Source organism: Protopterus annectens, chromosome 2.part0 (genome assembly GCF_019279795.1).
Source record: "Protopterus annectens isolate FY-2018-M chromosome 2.part0, PAN1.0, whole genome shotgun sequence".
Lineage (NCBI taxonomy): Eukaryota > Metazoa > Chordata > Ceratodontiformes > Protopteridae > Protopterus > Protopterus annectens.
This window is the reverse complement of record NC_056728.1, coordinates 1,241,074,062-1,241,093,391: the sequence shown is the minus strand read 5'-3', so window position 1 is coordinate 1,241,093,391 and position 19,330 is coordinate 1,241,074,062. Positions and strand designations below refer to the sequence as shown.

At 36.5% G+C, this 19,330-nt stretch overlaps 1 protein-coding gene across 1 annotated transcript in view; it reads right to left on the bottom strand.

Annotated features, from left to right (window-relative positions):
* LOC122793423 (fibronectin type III domain-containing protein 9-like) overlaps positions 1 to 19,330 on the bottom strand; it is a 375,140-nt gene that overhangs the window by 71,679 nt on the left and 284,131 nt on the right. Inside the window, exon 2 of the mRNA XM_044061413.1 lies at positions 13,941 to 14,149. The gene's annotated coding sequence lies outside the window, so the exon portion shown is untranslated. The remainder of the gene's footprint in view (positions 1 to 13,940; positions 14,150 to 19,330) is intronic.

Sequence of the window (19,330 nt, the reverse complement as noted above, 5' to 3'; positions counted from 1 at the left end):
TTACATAAATTTAGTCCAAAAGCTTAATATTTTCACTGTTTATTTTCATATGCCATGCACAAACATATATTTAGAGTTGATAAACTGCATCCAGCATAATTACTGATCACACAAATCCTGGTTCGCTACTTAATTATCACTGATTTGGGCAATGCCCAAAACCCCATAAAATTCTAAAATGGAGTTGATTTGCATTCACGTTTAGAAGCTAGCAATGAAATATTATCAAAGGGAATGTATTTGCACTCTGTATATTTATTTAAGCACAATAGTTAATGTTTAAATAAATAAATTGCACAGTATCAGTAAGTCTCACTAGGGTACATGGATTACAGTATCTTATAAATGTGTGCATCGGTAATAACATTGGGTTCTACTCTTGGGGTCATTATAAGCTGGAATAACTGAAATACAGTATGTTATGCAATCTGGCAAGAAGTGGCAGTGAATTGCTTGGTATTATTAACTCAGTAACATTTTTAGTTATTTACTTATAGAAAATGAGTTGGCTAATCATATCAAAAAAGAGACAAAGAGAATGGTCTGTGCTGATACAGGAATATCTTTGGCAGTGTTGTGTCAATACTGTCTGTAGACAAGAAAGGAATGGCAAGTCAGATTTCCTTGGAATTCTGAGGTTAAAGTTCAAGATGTGGAAGATTAAAGGTACTGAAATATGCAGTGATGCAATAAAAATTTTATAATATACTGAGATTCTTTAACTGCATCTATTTAAGAGAGAAATAAGTCTAAGAAGAAGCTTTCTTCACTATAATTCTGATGTGAATGGGTTTCATTTCATTCAGATACACCTGCTCAACAAACTAAACATCAGTTAAATAATTACACAAATAAACAAAAGACAATCAGGCAAATAAATATCAGCTATCTTCAAAAAGGTAATAGAAAGTAGGATGACAAAATATTATGTTGGGTTTACTATGGCCATTTATCAATGCGAAATTTGGTATAACTGGAAATCTAGAATATAACCACACAAGTAAGGAATTACTTTGTAGTGATTTTTTTTTTAAATGTTCTTACTTAAGAAGTTGTAGATGTGATAGATGAAATAAGATGAGATGATAGTCATTAAAGGTGCTGATCAGGCACTGAGACGTTTAAAAAGAAATGGAAAATTTTACCTGATTGTGGTAGTTATCAAAATGGAATGCAATGTGTTTTGAAGGAAGATAAGCTTGGATGAGCAATATATAGCATTATGGTCTAATTATTTGACAAACATCTTTATTTGATATATAGCAACAAAGAATAACAGACAAATATAAGAAAGGTGAATATTTCGCATTGTTTCACATGATTACCAATAATGTTTTACTGCAGTTTTTGCATGTGGATCATACAGCACTTTGGAACACCTTAGTATCTGTACAATTTATTAATTTTACCATGCAAATACACTTTGGCGAAAAAGATGACCACATAGAAGCAACATTCCGCATTATGGCCTGGATTTCTTTGACAAGCACTATTCTCTGATATCTCATAACATTATTCAAAAGTAGGCAATAGGAAAATAGAAGTATTTCACTTTATTTTACAAGATTCTCATGTCTGTGTGTGGATATAGGCTTGCAGGTTCTTGCTTCACACTTGATGTTTTTAATCATCAAATATGATTTGCTGCAGAAACAAGCTGGCCCTGGGGAAGGAATGTATGGCATTATGGTCTTAATAATTTCATAAGTACTATTTTCTAATATATAGTAGGGAGAATAAAATCCAAATATGGGCAAAATAATATGTAGCTTTATTTTACATGATTACATAAATCATTTTGTGCAGTCTCTTCATGAGTATGTTGTAGTACTGTTGATCATTGCTTAGCGTGGCACTTGAAAGTAATGACAGTCATGAGGTGAGAGACAATGCTGAGATGCATACCAACTTTTTACATATATACAGAGACTTGGAAAACAAACTTTATAAGTTTAAGAGGTTACAATGGCAGCACTTCTATCTGGAAGCCTGCCTTATGTTTAAAGTTGTCCCAAGGAGCTTGCGGATATTAAATATGCCTAGTTATGGTGAGACATATCCAGAACTACTGATGAGATGGCAGAGCCTGAATTTACACTTCAGCAGTGAATATATACAACTTTTGATTGACTTTTTTATCCCACTAGAAAGAGAATTACAAGATGGAATTAATGTACTACAAAACAATATTTATGATACTTTCTCTGCTGAAATTATTGGAGATAAGCTATATTCTTTGCATGACAGCATTATCTCCTATGAGAAAAGGTTACAATCAGCAAAAATTAGAAAATTGCAAAGAGATCTAACAGACTTCAAAAATGGGGCTGTTTTCTCATGGCTGAGAACTAATAGAACTGTTCAGCCAGCTAATGTCAATCAACTCTCACAGTCCGAGACTGCATCTACGAACTCTAACCAATAAAGTGCACTAACCACTGAGCCCAGACCAACAGGAGGCATTCCAAACATGAATCATGAAATACATCCCGATCTTGGGGGCAGAACTAGATGAAAAGACAATGGAGGAGCTGAAGCTACTGTGAATACCAGCACACACACTACCTCTCATAATTCTGAAAGTCATGTTGTTTCAGTGGCTTTTGTAACAGCTGGGGACTTGGAGCATGGCAAGAGAGCAGGTTCTACCACTCCTTTTATGCTTTCAACATCTCTACCCTTCAAAGCAAGATCTGCAAGCAGGAGAAGGAGAGACAAACAACAACCTTTACCTCTCATAGACAGTGTACAAACATGAAATCATCACAGATGAATATGAATACACATGGTAACAATAACCTTGTTTTTAATATTTCAGATATTGAGCTTACACAACCACAAATTAATTTACTAAACAAAGGCCTTTCGTTTATCACAGCACAAAAGGCCAGTCTGGTTGATATGCTATGTGATTTGAAACTTTTTCTAAAAAATGTTGACGTTACAAGACCTGTTCAGGGAAAATACTGAACAAACTCAATTGAGTCACCGAATGCCATGATAGATGCCTTTATTACTATTTGTGAAGAACAGATAAGGCACGAATATGAACATGGGGCTAAAGCTAGTTTCTACAGTATGAATAAGGATGAATACACTGCACTAGCTGAACTTAAACAGATGCATTCTGTTGTTATCAAACAAGCAGATAAAGGTGGGGGGATAGTTTTTCTTGCTAATGATTTATATATACAACAGATGAAAGCACCATTGAATGATGCTAATACCTATACCAATGTGTCCAAAACTGTAGTAAATGCTATTATTGAGAAAGTTTCCTTTTATGTTTTTGATATGCTTATGTCTAACATGGTATCAGAAAGTCTCTTTAGGTATTTTGAAGTTGAGCACCCACTTATTCCCAAGTTATATGGTCTTCCGAAAATACATAAAAATTTGGAGTGTCCACCAATGCGCCCCATTGTGTCTGGTGGAGGGTGGGTTACTGAGCCCCTTTCTATATTTATAGAAAAGAATTTACACCCTATATTAGACAGATATCAAACTGTACTTAAGGACACCAAGTAATTTTTTGAGCAACTATACACAGTTACCAGAGATCTTACATATGACTATTGGTTGGTAACACAAAATATTGAATCTCTGTTTATTGTGATCCCAAATGAGTGGGGCATAGATAATGTCAGAATGATTCTTAATGAACACCCATCCTATAGTAATGACAAAGTACGTTTGTTATGTACATTACTTGAAATTGTTTTGGAAAACAATATCTTTGTTTTGAACAATGAATTTTATGTGCAGAGGGTTGGCGTGGCTATGGGCACAACATGTGCCAACAGCTACGCCAACCTAGCACTTGTCAAATGGGAAAAAGAATATGTGTTGTCCTCCAATGTTTTTTCTGAACATGTGTTATGGTATGTACGCTTTGTGGATGACCTTTTTTTATTATGGAGTGATACTATTGATAGACTGGAAAGTTTTATAATGTTCTTGGGGAATCCTACTAATTTCTTAAGATTCACTTATAAATATTCTTCTAACTGTATTGATTTTGTGGATGTGACGATCAATAAGGCTAATTTAAGTAAAATTAGCACAAGTTTATATAGAAAACCAGTTCGTAAAAACAATTTGTTACACAGGGAAAGTATGTATCCTAGGCATGGCCCACATAATATTTTGAAGGGACAATGTTATCATGTTATGTGTTTACATAATGATAACCCTCAATTATAGACAGCCCTGAATGAACTAAAATCTGACTTTCTACAGAGAGGTTATAAGGAACATGAGACTGACTCCTGTATAGAAGCAGCATAGGCTGAAGGAGAAAATAAATGTAAACCTTGTTTCAACGAGAGGGTGGTTGTCACTGATTCCACAGTGACACAGATTTCACAGAAATCTCAACATGTAAGGTTCCCTGTGTCTTTTTCTAGCAATATTGATCCCTTTTGCAACATAATTAAGAAGAACTGGAATATTCTAAATACTATAGAAGAATTGAAAGGTATTATAGGTGTGGTTCCCCATTTTCCTTTTAAGAATAACAAATCATCTGTGCCAACATAGGCACATGTATACAGAGCGTAGACTACCTAATAAAAAAGGTACATATATATGTAGAACTTGCTTAGCATGTAAATATATTTATAATGGGGCTCTGTATAGGCATCCCACGAATGGCTTTAAAATAGAACCTAGATTTTATGCAGACTGTAGAACCACTAATCTAGTATATTTTTGTTTTTGTACTATATGCCACGCATTTTACATTGGAAAGACCAATTGTCCTTTTAAAGATAGAATACTAGAACACTACAGAGACATAAGGAATTGTAAGGAAAATAATGCACCAGCACAACACATGCTATGCTTTGGTACTGACCATAATTTTAAATTCATGGCTATAGAGATCATTCATACCACTATTAGGGGTGGTGATGTTAGGAATATTACTGAGGCTGTTGAACAAAGATGGATTTTGATGCTACAAGCAGATAAACAACCAGGTCTTAATGGGGCCACTTCTTTGAAACCTTTTCTTAAGGGACTATCTTTGAAACACTGAACTGTCACTATGTTTTTATTATGTTTTTATTTACTCATAAATTTCTAATGATTTTTAAACTACATAAATATGCTTTTTACTAGGTATATGCGTTTAATTATGTAGAGCTACTGATTGGATACTGAGTGCTTTAAATTGTGGAGTGATGTTGCATTAAGTTAGTCTGATGAAGCGATCTGTATGTTTGTGAAAGCTCTTGCTTATTTCTTACAATAAAGTGTTTTTTTTTTACCTGAAGCCTGGACATTTGATGCCATTATTCTTATTTTGATTCTTGCTACTGTTGATCACTTTGACTGTCTGCTGGTACTGGCCGTTGTAAGGCTGAATGATAAATTCACTTTGCAAAGAAAAGTACAATACTGTGAGCCATCAAACTCCTAGAGGCTGTACTAATCTTATTGCACAGATGTGCTTATGAGAAAAAAAAATGATCACTGGGAAGCAATATATAGCTTTACGGGTTTGATTACTTCACAAATGCTATTTTCTGATAATAGACAGTGAAACTAATAACTAAACACAGGAAACAGGAATATTTTACTTTAGTTTCCATGACAGTAAATCTACTGTAAATAGTAGCATTGTATCTCCAGAATACAATCCAACACTAACATGGAAAAAAAACACAGCACTCAAGTACAGTGCAATTAATTTTATTTTGAGTGTGTAGTCTCACAGATAAACTGATTTAAGCAAAAGGCTTTCATCAATTTCTAATCTGTTCAGGCCAAAAACAGTAACCCATATAACCTCCTAATGATGACATCATCAATAAGTGAGAGTATATACAAAATAAAGTGCAAAGTATATAAAAATACCAAGGTAAATACATCAATGCATAAATGCAACAGGTGTGAACACAATATAAGAACAAATTTAACTGAGTGAATCTATGAACCTTAAAAACTTCATTGGAAAATGTACATTTACACCAGGTATAAACAAAGTATGTAATATGACAATCCATTGTTTTTCTTTTTTGTCCAAAAGTTGTTGCCAACGTAATTTATTTGGACCTTTTATAGCTATTTTTTCTACCCCTGTAAACCTAAAAGAAGCATTAGAGTACTTATACACATGTTTGAAAAGTGACATTGATTGATTATTACATCTAATGTTAGTAAGCTACTCAGAGTTTCTTGTTATAAAGCTTCTAGAAGCTTTTCCACAAAGAATTCTGAACATGTGCATGTAGCTAAATAAATCATCCATTCATTCTGACATGTAATCAAGCTATGAATATCAAAAAAAAAACCCAACAACATAGATTTGTTAGCAGAGGAAATAGATTTTATTTTGTTTATTATACTACAAGCTACACAATGTCCATATGGTGAGCACCTCCTAACAGTTCTATCTGTAGGTTTAACTGGTTGGGAGCTTTCAAATAATCAGTAGCGTGTTTGCAATTATGTAATCATTGTCCAATAGATTTTCCTTTTCTATATGTAAATTTGCAATGGACAGGTAAAGTGTCTGCCAGTTCTTGTTACACTATAAGAATATCCCAATATGCATGCATGAGATGTTAGTATTTTATCATTTAACCCAAATGTGATGACAAATCTAATGGTAGTTTCAGCCTCATTAGATATTTGATTATATTCCAGTAAATCATTCCTAACTTTCTGAACAGTCTTTTCTTTCATAGTCTTAACTAGTCTTATCTTGCGATAAATTAATATAATCATTGGAGAAACATATTATTTTAAGTCTAAGGGGTTGCAAAAAAAAAGTAATTTTATTTATAATTTATCTGGGGTGCATACTGTTAGCGTCTAACAAAGATTTTTTTATGGAATGGTTTCTTAACTAATGATGTTCGTACTGTACCACCTTCATTTTTAGTCACCTGCACAATGAAAAAAGCCAAAGTATTCTGATGACATTCAAAACTAAATAATATGCCCCACTTATTACTATTTAAATAATCCATAAATTCCTGAAGAAATATAAGTGCTGACTCCATACCAGCCAACAGTCATTCAAATATCTGCCACAAATATCAATGGTGTAGATGCAGATTTTGTGGCTGGCATCATAAATAAACTGTTCCTCTATATATGTCATAAAAAGGTGCAAATAAAGCACCAATAACCATCCCCTTCGTGTGCAAAACATATTATCAAGTAACCTCTTAGTGACGATATGTTTTGTAAGGCATAAAAGCATATTAAAATCTGGACTATAGGTTCATAGGTTCATAGGAATGTACTAGGCTATCTGCCCAAAGGCATTTATAAGCCTAGCCAGAATGTGTTGGCTTTCGCCGCCCCCCCCCTTAGATTAGTTCCCTGTGACTCTGTCCAGCAGAGCCATTGAAGGGATCCCTGGGGGTAAACCTTCTGTTTCCCATCCACTCGTCAAGGTTTCTCTTGAAAAGGGTTAGCGAGGAGCCTAATGTAGATTGGAATCGTGTTCCAGAGCATGGGAAGTCTCTGGGACAGGAATCTATCCCTCCAGCACGTCCTATTTATTGCTGTGGTGAGGTTTAGATCCCTGGAGCATGTGGCTCAAGGGTATATGGTTTTCTTTAGGTGGAGCATGTCCATCAATTCTGGGTTGGACATGGCCTTATATGTCGGGCAGAGATCACCTCTGAGTAGGCGGTATGCAACCGAGTACAGCTGGAGTTTCTTCAGTCGAGCTGCATAGGGCATCTGCTTGAGGCCAGTGATCCTCTTGGTGAGGTACTTCTGTGGTCTTCCCAGTTGTTGCAGGTGTCTTGTAAGGTACATCCCAAATGGGGCATTGTACTCTATGATGGGTCTGATGAGTGATGGACAGAGGGGCCCAATGACCTCTTTTGATCTGGATGCAAACCCTTTTGTGATTAGGTGGGCCACATAGAAGGATCTTCTAACCACTTTGGCAATGTGATTATCAAAGGAGAGGTTACTATCTACTTGGGTCCCTAGATCCCTTATTATGTCCTCTGTATTTAGGGGGCTACCACCTATGTGGTAGTTTGTGGGTACTTTGTTTTTTCCAAAGGGGATGACTATGCACTTTTTGGCATTTAGCTTGAGGCCATGGTTTTGACACCAGGTATCTGTCTCAGTGAGACCCTTTTGGAGGATGTCTGTGTCAGCCGGAGAGTCAGTTATAGCCCTTAGTTTGCAGTTGTCTGTGAACTTGGTCAGCCATAGTCCTCCTGTACTTGCCTATACCTCTGAAAAGTATATGCCGAACAGGAGGGGTCCTAGAACTGAGCCCTGGGGAACGCCACTTGTAACCAGTTTAGAGTCAGACCTAGCTCCTGCAACTCTTACCATGTGGGTTCTGTCCGTAAGCCAGTTGGCAACTCATCTCATGATGTAGGGGTTTATGTTCAGGCTAATGAGCTTGTCTATAATACCTGAGTGGGGAATGGTGTTGAAGGCCTTTGCAAGGCCTAGGTAGGCTGTGTGGACCATCTTTCCCTCATCTATAGCCTTGGTAACTGTCTCAAAGAAGTCCACTAGGTTTAGGAGGCATGATCTGCTCTTAACAATGCCTAACCTGGTAGGGTCCAGTGTTTGGAGGTTTCCAATGTCTCTGTTAATGAGATCTATGATGATGCGCTCCATAGCTTTGCAGACCAAGCTAGTCAGGCTTATAGGGCGATAGTTCCCGGGGTCCGTTGTGGCTCCACCTTTGTGGAGTGGAATAACCGTTGCTGTGCACCACTCTGTGGGCATGTAGCCTGTAAAGAGTCTGAGTTTAAACAGTGTGTTTAGGTGAGGGGTTAGTTCATCTTTGAGCTCATGTAGGACACAGCCTGGGACACCGTCTGGTCCCATTGATGCTGTGTTTTTGGCTTTGGAGAGGGCTGTTTTAACCTGAGTGTCTGTGATTTCAGGGGCACTACATTCTTCTGGTATAGTTATGGGCCTTTTTGGGGGTGAGAGGGGGTGAAGTTTGCACTGAACCTGTCTGCCAGGACATTGGCTATATCGGTAGGTTCAGTGTATTTTGTGCCATTCTACACTAACTCCGAGCAGATCTGAGAATTGCCACTTAGATTCTTGACATAGCTAAAGAATGCCTTATGGTTATCTTTGGAGTCCATGGCAATTTTTCTTTCGAAGCTAGCCTTGGATGATTTTATGAGGGAACATAGTTTCTTGCTGATACTGATCAGGGATGTCTTTCCCTTCTTGGGATTTTACTCTTTTCTGTACTAGTTTCCTCCTTCTATTTTATAGCTTGTTTATGGCAGGGATCCACCAGACTGGTTTCCTTTTCTTGGAGGAGTGAGTCTTGGTTTTGTTTGGGATAGCACGTTCCATGCATTCTTGTAGGTGCCCGTAGAGTGCGTTAGTAGAGGATTTTGCAGCTTGGACAGCATTATCCTTTAGCATGGGGGCTTTGAAACTTCCCACCTCTGTCTTAAGTAACGTGAAGTTTGCTTTTGAAAAGTTTTTCCTGGTGGTTTCTTTGACTGGGGGTGGTAACGGAATGTGGGTATCCAGAGTGATTAGTTTATGGTCAGATCTAACCATCGAGGGGTTGACCTCCGGTGTGGAACACTGGTCGCCCATGTTGGTGATTACCAGGTCCAATATGTTGTCACTTCTAGTGGGGTATTGACCAGCTGATCCAGGGCATTTGAGTTTATAAATTCTAGGAAATGTTGGGCAAGGGAGTTTGTACTTGAGTATTTCTCCCAGTTAATGTTTGGGTAATTGAAATCACCCAATATCAGGGTGTTTGGTAGGACCTTTATGTTTCCCAGTGTTTTCAGGAATGTGGAGTGGGGGTCCTGGGACATGGTGGGTGATCTGTTGCAAGCTATAATTTGAATAGCAGTTTTTCCCATTGTTAGTTGCACGTGGATGATCTCTGAAGCATCGTGCTCTGCCACTAAACTGGAGGTGTGGGTATCCTTGATGAATATGGATACTCCCCTGCCTTTTGTATTTCGGTCCGGGATTTGTGGCTGAAATGTATGGTATGAGTTGTAGCCTGGTAGTGCTGGGGTGCTTCCTGGAGCCTTAGACCAGGTTTCTGTTACTGCACATATATCGGTTTTCTCCATACGGAGGAGTGCCTCGAGTGCATGAATTTTGAGGTTTAGACTTCTGGCATTGAGTAGCATTACCCTCAGTTTTTTGTTACTTGTGCTATTTACGGTGGTGGGTTTGTCTTTTGAGCCTTGCCTAAAAAAGGCACTATGGGGGTGTCAAGAGCCTTGGACAGTATTCGAAAGCCTAAGGGTGACAGGTGCAAGTAATCTCTAGTGAAGCAGCGTGGCTTGTCGAGCATGCCATCCCAGGCTGACAGACACTGGATCCCCTTTGAATGACACCAGAAGCTTAGCCAATTGTTGAAATTGATAATTTTTTCTCTATACCGTGGTATCCTTATTGGTGACGGCAAGATGCTATTCAGGGTCAGGGTCATACCGGCCTGGACTACATGATCAGAGAGCTCCTCCATGTCTCTTTTCATATAGTCCAGAGAGGTATGGCTCAGGTCATTCACACCAACATGGACAATGACAGAGTCATATCTGTACTTGTTCTGGAGTGACCTGAGTGCTTGTGTTATGTGTCGGATCTTGGCACGCAACAGGCAGCTAACAGTAACCTTCTCCTTGTTCAGCCTAGTGAGTGGGATGTCAGTGTGCCTGACTATAGAGTCACCTATTACTAGTGTGTTGGGTATGTTATTTTGCCTTAAGGGCTGTGATAGTGTGGCACACTGGTTTTGTGAAGTATGTGTTTCATGGTTTGTGTTGCAGGGTGGAGGTTGCTTGGATGTCTGCTTTGGAGGTCTCTGTTACTTCTGCAGATTTTTATTTAGAGCCTCCGACTATGTTTTCATGTATTTACGTGTGTTTTTTGCCAGTGCTGGTTTCATAGGTCTATGTGAGACTTGTGGTGTGATGCAAGTAATTCCCTTCTCCTCTTGACTGCCTGGTCCAGTCTTGGGTTGAGAGAGCTTAGCCTCCAGTTTGGCTGTATAATTGCATCTCTCACATGTATTAGTGTTTGGTGGAAGGAGGAGAGATATGTCTGTGTACATGAGGCAATTGTAACATTGCCTCAAAATGCCCAGTTTCACCAGTTGGATTGGAGAGTACACCTGAAACTGCCCTTTGGACATGCCTGGATAGGTACAGTGAACTGTTTACTGATTGGCTGGTAAGATCAAATAGAGAGTATTGTCCTTCTCTACAGTATGGAGGGGTCTAGTGCTAAGGTTTATTAGTGATTGCTGTGAGTTTTGAGCAAGTGCCGGTATGAGAAGTGAATGGTTTGAGTGCTTAAGTTGAAAGTTTGTCTTGTTCCAAGGGAAAAATTGAAGAGTAGACTTTGTGGAGCCGGGAATAGTTATACCCTAGCTAACCGGCTTTGCCCGGCGCGTAAAACCGCGCAAATGCGGATTTTATAGCAGGGAAATGAAAGAGATAGAACTTAGCCCAAAATAGCCAATAAACTACTAATTTCTGGGCTGAAACCACTCCTTCAGGGACAGATAGGCTGCTCAAAGCTCCCTCTCTCACAGTGAACAGAGAAACTTCCTTCTATCCAAGTAAGGTATGGGCAAACACAGAAACTTGTAACACAGCCCTGAATTCAGCACTAACCTGAAAACTGGACTATACTAGCTTAGAAAGGCAGGAAAACAAGTATATATTTTTTGTTTTTTTGATTTTTTTTCAGAAAATAAAGCAGATACTATCAAAAAACACTTTAAATGCACAGGAATGGCTATCACACTTGAGTGTGTAGCCTACAACAGTTAAACAGGTAATTTAAACACAAAAATGACTGTTAAAGTGCAGGCAGTAGAATAAGTACAATATGTAGCTGAAACAAGCTATTTAAATCACAGAAACTCTAGAAAATTGGCATTTTAGGTGGAATTAGTTAAAGGCAGTAAGAAAATGCAGGAAAGTGATACTTAATCACTCCAAAGTCTCTCTTTTGTCTCTCTGCTGCTGTAGAACTCTGCAGGGCACCAAGCAGAAGCTTGCTGAGCTGTATACTCCTGTATACTCCTATATAACTGAATTGTCTGAAATCAAAATTTTAGAGCCAATAACCCTGCATAATGTGGTATCTTGGTATAGAGTGAATTAACATGCAAACTACACATATACAAACATGTTTCCATCTATAAATCATCCATAAGTATAAGACATCTAGGTATATCTTGTAATTTGGATCTAATAAAAGCTAAAATTGGGTTTAAATTCTAAGTAAGAAATTCAGAAAATGGCTCCATAAGTGATATTTTCTGAACACCATGGGTCTTCATTAGGTTTAACAGTTTTTATTGATCTTTGGTAGCAAATTAAATGTCTGAATCTGTGGTTCATATACTATAAACTCCAAACTCATTTTTTTCTAAACAATACCCTCATCTACTGCTAAGCATACATATTTATATATTTGTCCAATATGTTACAGACAATATTCCTTTTTTGGAATTCCTTAGAGTTAAAATAAATGTTTGCCTAACAATGATTATGTTATTTTTCCCAAGACTTGACAAAAAGTTTTTTACAAAGGGGTTATAACATTAGTTTAGTTAAGGCAGCAAAAGAAAAGGCTGATCAGAAATTTAGGAGTGAGTTACTGGAATATACTGAAAATATAGTAAGTGAAACTGCAATTAGATTTGTCTCCACTTTTGTGTCAAATGACAAACGCTAGCATCTCTTATACATAAATATTGGGACAGTCTTATGGTATAACAAGAACTAGCAGAATGTTTACATATAGAAAAGGAAAATCTATTGGACAACAGTTTATTCATTATGTGAAATCTCCCAACTAAGTGACATGACAGGGACAACTCCTAAAGGGGTACTCACCATGTAGATATTTGTGCAGCCTGTAGTGTAATAAATACAATGAAAACATGTTTTTCTGCTAATACATCCACAGTTTTAATATTCATATCTCAGTTATATGCCAGAGTGAATGGATGATTTATTTTGCTATATGTTCAACATGTGCCTTTGCACAGTAATGCTTTTTAGGTTTACCAGAATAGATAAAATAGCTATAAAAGATCAAATTAAATTAGGTTGGTAACAGAGTTTAGATAAAGAGGAAAAGCAATGGATTGTCATGTTGGGTGCTTAACTTATACCTGGTTTAAATGAACATTTTTAAGATAAAGATTTTAAGGTTCATAACTTCATTTGTAGCTGTATTTATTTGTGTATTTATACATGTAGCATTTATGCAGTGATGTATTTATTTTTGTATTTTTTACATAATTGCACTTTATTTAGTATGTACTGGTCACTGTTTGATGAAGTAATCAATAGGTTATATAAAGCAATCTTTTTTGGCCTGAACAGATTAGATACTGATGAAGGCTTTATGCTTTATCTGTGAGACTATTGACTAAAAATAAAATCAGCTGCACAGCATTTGAGTGCTGTGGTGTATACTTTTTAGTTCTGGATTATATTTTTGAGTTTGTTTGATTTCTGAGGACTTTGCATAGCATGAAACTGCATTTGTGAGTTTTGTTTTTTGATGTTGTATCTCCAGCCATCTCCAAATCTTTCTACTAGTATCCCATCATTTCATTACACACACATGAAAAGCTATCCCTGCATTGCAAGCCAACATTCGAAACTGCAAATATTTGTTGACTGCTGTTTAATTATATGCGAGTTCACCTCGTACTGTATGAGTATTCCCTTGTAATGTAGCTGTAGTGAGTGGAACTGTGCATTCCCATCAAATGGATCTGTAATGCAGCCATGTGGGTACCTATATTCTAGTGAGATACTGATATAATCTGGGATTAATTTTGCCTCTAGTATCTGTGGCAAAAAGTAAATGTATATTTTCTTCCACTTGTCAAATGGGTGTGGGCTGTTCAAATAGATGAGCACTCTTGCAGCATGACATAGTTCATTTAATTATTTTAATATTGAAATACTTACCCTAGTAACTTGCCTGATGAAGGAAATGGTGTAGTTTATTCTGAAGGCTTTGGAAATGGGATAATTAACATCTTTCAGTCTACAAATGAATGTCTTCTTACACCTTCTACATTTCCAAGCAGCCTGTACACATTAATGGCACAGCAGCAAATTTTCGACTGTTGAACACTAACAGCTGCTTTCCAGAATTCTGTAATGCTGATGATGGCCTGAAATAGAGAACAGAGAAGACACAGAGAATGAATGGCTATCCACTTCATCCATTTCAGATGTAACTATTGTCACCACACAGATTACATATGCAGGTAACCTAGACTGTTGGAAGAAGCCTCATGCTGATATCCTCTTACAGCCTGATACTTAATTGCCGATACTCTTGTCAAACTATGTTTGACGTCAGCAAAAATACAGAGCTGATCATCAGTCTTTAAAAGCTACACACTTGAAAAATTAAATAAATAAATATCAACCAACTGATAATTACACCAGTACAGTTTAGGAACTTTTGCATATTTAGAGATGAAAAACTACTCTTGAACTGGAAAAATTGAAAGTTAACTTCAATGTATAACATATATTTTAAAATGTTTAGCTTATGTGTTCTGAAAAATGTACCCTTATATTCAATGTTGAGTCAGAAGAATTTGCAAGTGTGTGTGTGTGTGTGTGTGTGTGTGTGTGTGTGTGTGTGTGTGTGTGTGTGTGTGTGTGTGTGTGTGTGTGTGTGTGTGTGTGTGTGTGTGTGTGTGTGTGTGTGTGTGTGTGTGTGTGTTTGTAAAGGGCAATTGCCTGAGACACACAGAACATTTTTATGAAGTACATAATGTAATACATTATACTCTGTAACATTCATCATGTACATTTCTCTTTACCTCCGTGTTCTACAACCACTACGTATGTCATGACCTCTTTCCATAGAGTTAGACTGTATGGACTAGTCTGAAAAAAAGGCAGTTCTGTTGATGGATTGGAGTAGGCTATTGATTAGTTGGAAGTGCATTGCAAGCATAGCTTAATTTTTGTCAGAATATTTCTGTGTCAATAACTGCTTTTTGAAGGATACTGGTGCCACTAAAGAAACTGTGACTGAAAAAGATCAAGGTCAGGACTTTCTTCCAAACTGTATGTGCATTTAAGCACCACAATGGTCAACTGTAAACTTTTAGAGGCAGCACAGACTCTAAAGTAATGATGTATAACTAATAAGGCCACAATGCATTTTATCATTTCTGGACAAGACCCTGAGCTTAATGCAGGTACTAATAAATAACCTGACCTTCATATCCCTTACATGTCCTCTGCAGCACATGAGATACAAACATTTTTACAGTGACATAAATCATGAGCTCATAGGCAGATTAAAATTAACTGTGGTGTAATTGAATGCTATGAAAATATCAAACACCAACTCTGAGCTGTTGTAATATTCATGAATGCATGAATAGACACGATATTTAAATGAACATAAATGTGTTTATTAATATTTAAAAAATAGAAATAATTTGCAGCATAACTAGCATGCTGATATCACCTTCAAGGTTAACTAACTGAATCAGCATCACGCTTGCATTACCTTAGGTATCCAGTAACATTCAATCTACTATCCTTAAATAACCAAACAAATAAATAAATAAATGCCTACATGTACACTATGATATTACTAATACACAAGTTTTCTTATTTCATTGTAGACAAATACATCAATAGGTTAGCAATAATAAAAATCAATAATAAGCATAATAAATAAGACCTCTTTCTGTATACAATCTTAGTGCTCCAATTCAACAGAAGAAGAAACTACATCAAATGTCTGAACTATACACCAAATACTAACACAAAATTATTACCTACAGTGTGTTTGTAATACATGGTAGTCTCAAGTTTATTGCTCATTATGCAAAACTAGCACCTAGTCAATTAATGCTTGCTTGAAAAATATTTTAAGTAAAAGAAAATTCCACAGTCATCCACTTTTAAAATGATAATGGCTCTTTTAAATTCACATATCTCCTTTATAAATTTATAAAACATATATTGTTATAACAATATAAAAACAAACCACTGCTTTTAAGCAAATGCTTGAATACACATATTTGTCTTCAAATGTACTTGTAAATAAATCTGAATAACCAAGTGCAAATGTGGACCTCATAGCTATACCGCTTTACTGTCAAATACTTCTCCATTGAAATAAACTAATCATTTAAACAGAAATAAGTAAATTTGTGCACAAAAGTTAAAACAACACTTCATCTCAGAATGGAATGTAGGCCATTCTTTTATCATATGAATATGAAACGACTTGCTACATACATTGAACCTAAAAAACAGTCTTCCTTCCAGAAAGCAAAACAAACAAAAAAAAACATACAAGTTGCAAAAGTTAGCCACACTCTGCCAGTAGAAACTTTGCAATTTGATCAACAGCTGCAAATAGTTGTCTACTAAATGACTAACCCTTTCACTAGGATTGTCAATGTTCTAAACAATGGGTCTACCAAGCAGATGAGACAAGTATTTATGCATCTTTGGAGAGCAATAAAATAATATTAAATGTGAATGAAGCAATATAAATTTATCCAGCAATGCTTCTTGGAACATCCCATGTTCCACTGCTTTTTTTTTTCCAGTAAGCTAGAAAGTTCTTCTTAAACCTTTGATTTCACTGTTTTTTTTCAGCAGTTTATATTCCATCTGATTATTTAAGCAAGCAATAATGTCTTACAGGGTGGGTATTACAGGGAAATAAAGAACTATTCAGGGGTGTTGTGAGGCCTTACCACCCCTGGAACTTTCTTTATTTTCCTGTAATGCTCACCCTATATGGCATAATTGTACATACATAATGGACAATTTCTTAGATTATTTTATTAATTTTTACTACCATATACATTGTTTTATATTTTTAATGTAAAATATTACTTCTGCATAATGTTTAAGTTTGTATAGCATGTATAATTGTTGTGGGAGGAAATATTTTGCATCTGAAATATAAGTTATATGAGAATCTAATGTACAAACACACACACACACACACACACACACACACACACACACACACACACACACACACACACACACACACACACACACACACACACACACACACTCATTTTTCTTTATTTTTTCCATACTAACTGGAATGTTTGCATCTGAGCTTAATGAGAGGCAAGTAAGACAGCAAGCCCTTGTAACTGAAACTGCAGTTACATTTGCTAGTAGTTTTTTTTTATCTATTTATTTTAATTTACACCCATTGTATAGCAAAGCCACATTTAGCAAGTGTAAAAGATTGTCATTTTTTTTTACTGGGTAATTCCAGTACTTTAATACCCATTTGAAAAATATTTGTTCTCCAACAGGGAATCATTTTACTTTTTGCCCATTAGTGGTGGTGCTGCGGTAGCGTTGTCGCCTCACAGTAAGACGTTGTCCTGTTTGATTCTCAACTAAAGTGTCGTCTGTGTGGAGACATGTGTGAATGGGTGTATCTTCGCTGAAGGTTGTGCGTCAGGGCTGGCAACCCGGTACGTAAAAATCTACTGCCAATCATTAGTGGACTGGAGTTCTGCTGTGGAGACCCCTAACCGGGAAAAGCCAAAAGATACAACATCAAAGAGAGAGCAGCACATATGCAGATAACATTGTCTAGTCATTACTACTCCATAACACCCTTTGACAATATGGTAGTCATGAGCCAAAGCTTCTAGAAATGGTTAAATCCACCTTCATCAATACTCAAGCAGTGGTTATTAACATTATGCAATTTTGTGAAAAGTTTTTTTCTTACTTTTTTGTGTCAGCATGGGCACATGTGCAAGGACAATTCATTGTTTACACAGAAAGGTGCCAGCAATAAAAGCAATATGATAGTATTGTTTTAAGAAATGTAATTAGCATATATATGTATATCCATCATTTTATAAATAGTTATTAGTCTTGCTATGAGAAAATGAATACAAAATCATTGCCATCTTTCCACTTAATAGCCCCTTTAAGAATAGTTAAAAGTGCAGGCCTCTACGGCAGCAGTCCTGAAACAGTCATCAAGTTTTAACTCATTAAGATTTCAGTGTGTTTTGCTAATACATCAAGACCATTCCACTAGCTCACGTATTCCATTTAATTTAAATTTCTGTATAATCAGTATCACTGTATTAACTGTGTGGTATGTATTCGATGTTGCTCCTGGAGTACTCTGCCATTTAATGTGAAGTACAAGCACAATCGCTGCGTGTCAGATCTCATTAGATAGGCTTGTCTCTTAGAACCAGAGTCGTTCTACAGGTTGCTTTGGTAACAGCATGCAGCTATTCATTTGCATATCATTTCCATATAATGCACTCCGGTGTTAATGATGGTGCTGAATAGATCAGCTCACTTTCATACTCATTTCTTTAAATTTTTCCTCCATGCAGCTGTTTATTATTTTTACTTGCTGACTGTACCTTCTTACAAAATGCCTTTGAAATAACACATTTACATCTATTCCTGCCTGTAACTACATATGGTTAAATGGTTAATTTCAATCTACTTAAATTGTATATGAGATTACTTGCCTAGTATTGTATCTGTGTTCCTAAGGGGTGAAACAATTTATTTATCCATCTAAAATAATGGCTCCATTCCATGGCACTGCTTCAAGATTTCAACTTGAACCGTTTCCAAGTGCATTGTCAGTACTTTTGAAAACAAAATATCAATAACTGGCTCCTCCACTCGGCTTTCTATTACTTTTCAGTATTTGGCAATGGAGAATAAATGATTAATGTCCACTGTGCCTACCTGAAAATGGAACCAGACTTAATTCAACAGCACTGGCTGTACTAATACTGACAGACATTTCTTCAGCATTACCTGTATATCAAATAAATTAACAAGTTGTGACAAAATTGTGCCTGTAACACTGAAAGAGCATTTATACACCTTGTTCTAGTGAACAGAAATTGTTACCACATCTGAAAGCAAATGCTGCACAGAAGAAACCAAATCAAGTTAAAGTAAACCTGCATTAACTGAAAAGGAAAGTAGACAAAAAAAGCTCCCAAAACAGAAGAAGATAAGTTCATACAGACATGCCTCTCAAGTGTACCTAATTATGAGGAACATTCCTCATTTAGGATCTTAAAATGCCCATGTTCATCGAAGTTCCACATTGAAAGGCTCTGCTACACAATCAATGTTAAGAATTTTTTAACTGATATCCATGGTAAATAGTACTAAATCATATTCATCAAAATAACTTTCTATAAGTATAAAATAGCACATTTTAACCATTCTGTGAATTTCAAAGTGGAAGTTGTTAGTAAGCTATTAGTAAAGTTTCCACATTTTGCCCATTTGTTCCACGTTATAAGAGGTAGTGTTCCTCATTTTGGAAATGGAAGGTT